The sequence below is a fragment of the Schistocerca piceifrons genome, chromosome 4, assembly GCF_021461385.2.
Source record: "Schistocerca piceifrons isolate TAMUIC-IGC-003096 chromosome 4, iqSchPice1.1, whole genome shotgun sequence".
Lineage (NCBI taxonomy): Eukaryota > Metazoa > Arthropoda > Insecta > Orthoptera > Acrididae > Schistocerca > Schistocerca piceifrons.
In genome coordinates this window covers 579,422,750-579,430,925 of record NC_060141.1, presented here as the reverse complement: position 1 = coordinate 579,430,925, position 8,176 = coordinate 579,422,750, and the positions used below count along the sequence as shown (strand labels likewise).

Here is an 8,176-nt window from a genome sequence, read left to right as displayed (position 1 = left end):
ATTTATTTATTTTATGAGCAATTTTTAGGTAAATAAGGTAAATGTGGCTAACAGTGGATCTTCTAAATACGTGCTGCAGCGACAAAGACTTTGAGATCTTGCTTTAAAGTGAACAATTTTTCATTCTATGGTACTACAGTGAGCAGAAACACCTGCGTTGCAATTTCTATAAGGAATGATGCACAAACAGCGATAGGTTCCATTAGAACAGTTAAAGATATTTACTGCAATTTATTTTGATTTAACTTATGCTATAAGCTCCTTTATTATTCCATTATGATTTGAAAATTGATTCACCACAACACATTTCACCAAAATATGTCTTGCGTTTGTTAATGCGTGTTTCTGGTGTGGTGCCCCGTTTTTCTCATGAAATAAGCAATATTCTTGTCAAACTTCCTGGCAGATTAAAACTGTGTGCCAGGCCGAGACTCGAACTCGGGACCTTTGCCTTTCGCGGGCAAGTGCTCTACCACTGAGCTACCCAAGCACGACTCACAGCCCGTCCTCACAGCTTTACTTCTGCCAGTACCTCGTCTCCTACATTCCAAACTTGAGGCTGGAGCGTGAGTCGTGCTTGGGTAGCTCAAATGGTAGAGCACTTGCCCGCGAAAGGCAAAGGTCCAGAATTCGAGTCTCGGTCTGGCACACTGTTTAAATCTGCCAGGAAGTTTCATATCAGCGCACACTCCGCTGCAGAGTGAAAATCTCAATATTCTTGTCCATTACATTGGCAGTAGCGTTTATGTGTAAAATTTCATATCAGTCGGAATGTTTAAGAGCATTGATTCCAGATTCATAAAACGATAGTATTCAGAGGTTGTGTTATAATGTATCGGCCATTTTCAACATAAATAGTTGTCAACAAGCGAAGTTGGCTACCGGATTGCCGTCATTCGAACATTCAGCCAAATTGGCGAGAGGAAGGCATTGAAGACTGACTTCGTTGCGATCAACTGCGAACAGTAAAACCCGACGATGACCACTACCTACAAATTATGGCTCACAGGTACTCCGCGGAGATTTCAACATAAACGTGTGCTTTCTTTTTGTAGGCAATTGTCCAGATAGTAAACAACCATTTCCAAGCGATTAGTTTGACTTCTATGCATCCGTTGCAAACACCCCAGCACCGTGGCGCACAAAGAAGGTTGGCTGGACACCTGGAATGGAAACTACATCAATGGCAGGGAGCTACCTTTGAAATTATTGTTACGTATTGCTATTTCGTGATTATTTTATTGAGAGTACTCGACGTGCGAACTTGTGAGAAGGCTGCATTTTTTTGCTTTGGGAAGGTGCATCCTTGGTGTGGTCTCAGGGTCCTGTTTTCGGCGCAAGGCAGTCAGTCTCATAAGGAGAGGTGAGCTTCTCCAAGGAGATGGGGAGTTTTCAAGGAAGCGAGTCTGCAGCATGTGCCATGCTAATGTGGGTAGCGCTGGCTCCTGGCCTATCTGTGGGCAGAGGATGCTGTGCCGCCACTGCCGTCCCCAGAGAATAACTGAGTTTCTGCATAAACATCAAAGTTCGATAGGCCATGATGAAGATGGTTGCTTTCACCCCAAAATTTTGGTCATCCAAATGAAATGAGTCACTTCACCACCATGCTTGGCACAAAGAGGCTGACCAATTGAGGAGACACTGCTCTAGACCAATACCAATCTCGTGTCTGTTAATGTGTCTTTCTGCTGTGTTGTCCCGATTTTCTCATCAAATAAGGAATATTCTCCTCCTTTAATTGGCAGTAGCATTGAGTCGTCGCCGCAATGTCAAGTTTTTTGAAAATACAGAATTGAGAAGGGAGAAGTAAGTTTGGGGGCATTAGTGTTTCAGCCATGGTGCAATTAGTCTCCCGGCCATCGTCTGGTGCTGATAGGTGAAAATCGAATGATCGTTGAGCTTGGTCACTGTGTGCAATGATAACGCTGTCACAGTAAGAAAAATAGCTTGGAAGTTTTGCACTCTTTGGTACTGCGATTCATACGATGAGTAGCTAGCTACTTACTTGTTCTGGCACACGATGTGAGTTGCCCAATTGATCATAATTTATGATTTTCTATCTTTAATTTTGAATTCACGATCTGCCCAGAAAAGAATAACTTGTTGCGTCTTCTCCATGCAGTCTTTAATATAAATTGGTACCTTCCCACAGTTTTAGCGTCATTTTGTGTGCATTCAATCCACTTTTTTTCCAAAAACTTTGCTCTATGTTAACGACTTGTGTGTTGTCTCCAATAATTAGAGCAAATAAAAATCTTTTATACTCATAATTAATTCAGATTACAAGATCATTTAAACTGTCCTACAACTTTTCCATTGTTAGACGACCCATTAATAAGAAATATAACGTGTTGTACACCTAAGCTCTGTGTTCTTACTGTGACAGTGTTATCATTGCACACAGTGACCAAGCTCAACGATCATTCTCTTATTATTCAATGGAGCTAACGAGAATTGCACTCACTCATCTCATTTGATTATAAGTCTCTTTATTGCCGAGGGAGAGATGTGTCGATTTCCCGTAGGATCATAAGCTTGTTGTCTGCTTCTGTAGCTGTGGGTCAGTGTGGCTGAATACCAGTCGAAGGGCCGAGGGTTCGATTTCTCCAAAAAAATGGTTCAAATGGCTCTGAGCACTATGGGACTTAACAGCTATGGTCATCAGTCCCCTAGAACTTAGAACTATTTAAACCTAACTAATCCAAGGACAACACACAACACCCAGTCATCACGAGGCAGAGAAAATCCCTGACCCCGCCGGAAATCGAACACGGGAACCCGGGCGTGGGAAGCGAGAACGCTACCGCACGACCACGAGCTGCGGATTCGATTTTTCCTCTCACACGCAAGTCGCCTAAATTGCGTCACATAGACTTGCACTCGGTGGCACACTGCCGCATGACAGAGGGACTGATAAGTTTGCTGTGTGTCATTTCATTACTAAATTTGCTCACGACCTTGCAGCATTCAGGCATAATAAGCAACAAAATTCTATACGAATGTCATAGCAGAACGCAAGTCTCAGGTTAACCGATCACAAAAACAGATTTCATGTTGACCGTTATATCCTGCAGTTAGGACTGCAAAGTGAAACACTTTTGGGGCGCAAAACTACTTCACTATGTTCCCTACTTGGCCTTTGAGCAAAACTTACAGCATTCGCTTATCTATTGTCAATGAGACTAGTTTAGATGCATCCCCTGTTTTCATGGTCATGTCCATACCGTTCGCAATGTGCATTTCCAGTTCTGTCATTACTTCACAGTATGCAACACTTAGAGATAGGATCAGCTCTAGTGTCCCTGCATTGGCTACTTCACTCTCTACACTGTCTCCCTGCCCATTTTCATCGCCTTGAACTATTTTCACCTTCTTCAAACATAGTACCTTGATTGCTCCGTCCCTCATGACTACAAGCCCAAACCTGATTTTCACTCATTGTTGCCCATTACAGTCATTACCAATCAAACTGCACCTACTCTATGTATAATTAATCAAAATTTACAAGCCTAGATGAGTAACACATTTTGTAATCACATGCACAAATTATACCTTCGCTACAAGAAAACAATGCCGATAATCAACGCAGATCGATGGCACATATGGAGAAGTACGACTCCTGAAACACTAAGAACCGATACGGGCAGGTGCACTATATGCAAGACCCCTCACATGTGAGCTCTTTTCTTGGATGGAAAATTAATCCTATGAACACTTATTAGATGAAGACACTGGTATGCATTGCTGTTGTAGCTAGACTTGGCCTATGCGGGCGCTCTTCAATCGACGCAATACTTGTCATGTGTAAGCCACCAAAATGGCTGTACAAAAATTTTTATTCACAACAGATAAGGACTTTAAGGACTTAATTGAGTACACAATAGGAATACAGACTCGGCTGGAAGATACCGTAGTGAGCGCTGAAAATACTTCATATGAGGTGAGAGGTCAGTCTTTCTCACGCTTATCAGCTCCTATAGAGATAAAGATCGTTACAGTTCTCTTTCATGAGTCGATTAAATTATGCTCACAAGGAAGTGGCTAAGTGGCATCGTAAATGTTAATTGCCAGCAAATTGCTTGATATGAATACTGAATTATTATGCAGGATGTCTCAAACCTTTTGGGTCATATTGAGACAGGGGATAGTGGGTTCACAGCCGATTACAATGAGATAGGGAACCAATAGTCGGAAATGCATATTTATTGTGTTACGGACATGCACAGTGTACACCGCGTAACAACTGTGAAGATATTGCTAATTACAATGGATAAATTTTTCTTCTTTGTTTTCCTGTAATCCTTTTTACTTTGTGGTGTATCTTTGACAGACTAGGATATGTTCTTATTTTATTCTGTAATATGAAACATTACTATGTTTTGCTTTATTTGTATTGCTACACGAATCTCCTTTTAATTGGGTATGCAGAAGTTTCAGTGCATGTTTAATTTTCTTTGGAATACTTATCTGTAATGTGCTGTGTAAAAGTAAATTTAATATCCAGCACTATTGTATGAAATGAGATGCGACAGCGATATAGATATTTCCATTCGAACAGTGAGTGCCTTCGACAGGGTGTGCAGCTTCGTGGGATACGTGTTTGTATTGTGTAATCGTGCTAGACACACGAAAATTTATGACCGTGTTCTTATTTTTCGGTAGCAATATAAACAAAATTTTGACGTAGATGTCATGAAACGAAATAGACTGAGAATACTATGAGCTTCATTGACAATGACAATACTTAAACGCAAACGGACTGTGATTGTCGTGGTTGGTACCAAATTGTTTTGCACGTAACTGAGTTGTAGGAGCTAATGTGCTTTCAATTTATTATGTCGTATGCAACTTAATGAGTTGCCTCACACGCTGAAACGTTAACTGTAGTCGTCGAGACCCAATCTGATAGTGACATGTGGCACTCTTTCCGCCAGAACTGTGAATTCGCGATCGTGATTGCTAAAAGCGTACGGACTGTAATATCGCGATCAGCGGGTCGAAGTGAATTATGTGCTGTTTTAAAACTGTGTACGGAACGGTAGGAACCGAAAAGTGTCTGTATGGAATGTTGTAATGGCGCTCATAAAAAAACTGAATCTACACAACGACGACTACATCCGATCAGCCTGTGGCCAAAGAAACGTCAAGGAGGATAATATTATTGAATGGAGAATCATGTACTAAGCATGAGAATGTATCCATGGCAAATCTCGTGACTAATGCAGCCATAATAATTACGCCGCCAGTATCAACGAGTTACAGCTGGTGTCAAGACGCATCATCTACAAAAAGATTGGCTGCAGTGACAAGTGCTGTCCTCCCTGTAAAGAATCAGAGAATTTCGTGTAGTTTTAAAGGGAGGTACTTTTTCTCTTGTGGCAAAATTCTTTCTTTTGCTTTATTTAAAAAATAAATGTCATTTTAGTGGAACGTACGAGGGTGAGTCAAATGAAAACCTTAAATTTGTAATAACAAATCGAAATTTCGGGCTGTTATCCTGTAAGTTGGTAAGCATGCTACAAACAGCGTGCAGAATGGCCTGTAGGTGGCAGCATAGTGCAGATGCACACATACCATCGCAGTATCAGCATAAAGATGGCTGCCCCACTTGCGACTTGCACCAGGGAAAAACAGCGTTCTGTTATTCGGTTTTTGTTTAGTGAAGGTGTGAAACCTATTGAAATTCATCGACGAATGAAGGTTCAGTACGGTGATGCATGTTTGTCACAGCAGCAAGTCTACGAATGGAGTAGGAAGTTCGCAAGTGGTGTGACTTCAGTGGAAGATCCTCCTCGTCCAGGTCATGCACAACAAGTTGTGACTCCACAGAACATCGTATCAGTTGAAGCCATAGTGAAGGAAAACCGCCGAGTGACACTGAATGACATTGCAGCATGTTTACTGATTAGTCACACCACACTGTGCACGACGTGCCATGGCATCTGACTCCTGAAATGAGACAACGACGTGTTGATGTTTATGAAGAACTTCTTCGGTGCTCTGAACGAGAAGGCGATGGCTTCCTTGCAAGAATCGTTACTGGGGACGAAACCTGGGTTCACTTCCACCAACCGGAAACGAAGAGAGCGAGCAAGGAATGGCGCCATTACTCATCAGCAAAACCAAACAACTTTCGAACAGAGCCATCAGCAGGGAAGGTTATGCTGACTCTCTTTTGGGACGAAAAATGCGTCATTTTAGAGCATTACATGCCTAGAGGGACCACTGCCACCAGTGCATCATACACAGATCTCCTAAAAAATCATCTGCGGCCTGCAATCAAATCAAAGCGACGTGGATTGCTCTCAGCAGGTGTCCTTTTGCAACATGACAGTGCAATGCCCCACACTGCACGAACAACAGTTGCAACAATCACAGACCTGCATTTTGAGTGTCTTCCTCATCCACCATACTCACCAGACCTTGTCCCAAGTGATTTCCATATGTTTGGACCACTCAAAGACGGGCAATGGGAGGAAAGAAGTTCCGTTCTGATGAAGAGGTACGCCACGCGGTGCTTGAGTGGTTGCGCGGACTACCAAAAGAATTCTATTCTAAAGGAATTCATGCACTTTGTAGGCGCTAGAGGCCTTGCATTGAGTGTGGGGGAGAATATGTTGAAACTGATACAGCTTTGAACCACTTCTGCACAATAAATAATATTAAAAAAAAATTTAAGATTTTCATTTGACTCACCCTCGTATTATGGTCCGTGTTGACATTGTTGACCTTCCATAGACAGTAGTTATTGCTATTTCCTGTATCTGCCTTTCTCCTATACTTTATAGTAGCTGTTATTGCATGTGTTTTTACGTATCCCTTTGGAGGGATGTGTTTTCATGGATGTGTACAGTGCTTTTATTGGGTGTACTTAGGTGTTTGTTATAGTATGTGTCATCTCGCGAAAGTTGTGGAGTCCGCCATTAAATTCTGAACACTGAACGATCACAATTAGACGGCTCATCGGCTGTTGCTGCAAGACACTCTATACGTGGGAACTTTGGATCTGACAGCTATCAACTACTAAACTGCGTATACATTCGATAAGAAGTCATTTTACGGGTTTCTACTTACCAAGTGCGAGTTTATTTGGCTTTCATAGTTATAGGTAAACCAAATTATAGCCATTTTCTTAATTATTTACGTATTTATTTACGGGAGTTTTAAAGTTTTGTGTTCTTTTGATGTTTGTTGCCAAACTCTGACGCGGTTACTTTCGCTAAGTTTGCAAATAAAACGGATTTTATTTGAGTTTAAATATTGAAATTCATGGTGAAAATTACACAAAGTAGATCTCTGAGAACTGTTTTCTTCATGTGGCTCAATTCATGATATAACTAAGTCACGCAGCATGTTACTGCTTAATTTCGTTACAGTACCGAGCCATTTTATTCACACAACGAAGGTCACAGTAATCATTCAGAGTGACGACCGCCAACCTCAGCGCAGGCATAGCAACGATGCATGAAAATCTGCTGCACACTCTCAAGGATCCGTGGCGTCTATCGCACCAGGAGACAGGCAACTTGGACCCTAGCTAGCACGTCCTGATCCATTTCTGTGAGGGTTTCATACACCAATGTCTTGATGTAACCCCAGAGGTGACAGTGCATAGGTCTGAGATACGGGGACTGCGCTGGTCATGGGACAGGACCTCCCACGTAGGAGGGTACGTGTTATTCAGGCACCTGCGGACATTAACATCGAAATGGGCGGAGCACCGTGAATTTGAAGCCACATCCTTTCGCGGACAACAAGGGGTGCAGTCTCCAAAAACTGTGGCAACGTGGACCAGTCAAGCAGATAGGCAGAAAATAAGGTCCTATTAGGTGATCTTGTACAATGCCCATCCATACTCTGGCAAAGAATTGTATCTGCTGGCCCCCGATGTGGGAGGCGTGATGATTGTCCTCACCCCAGACATGGCTGTTGCAACTTTTGAAAACATCATCATGGATGAATGAGACGTCATCCATGAACAATACAAACTGTACGAAGTTTGACACTACAACATTATGGCGGATAATCCATTGACAGAAGTGAATGCAGGGATGAAAATCCATTGATCCCAGTGCTTGCACACGTTCTTCATGGTAGGGGTGTAATACCTGTTCCGCCAGTGCTCTCGACGCTGTATCCTTGGGTGGGTGCTTTTCATGGACAGGTTGATGAGTGC

General features: G+C 42.3%; 1 non-coding gene across 1 annotated transcript; it reads right to left on the bottom strand.

The window, feature by feature from the left end:
* Positions 1–417: 417 nt before the first annotated feature.
* On the bottom strand, positions 418–491 carry Trnas-cga. The gene has a single exon. It is a non-coding gene; the product is annotated as a tRNA-Ser (tRNA).
* Between the last annotated feature and the right edge of the window lie 7,685 nt (positions 492–8,176).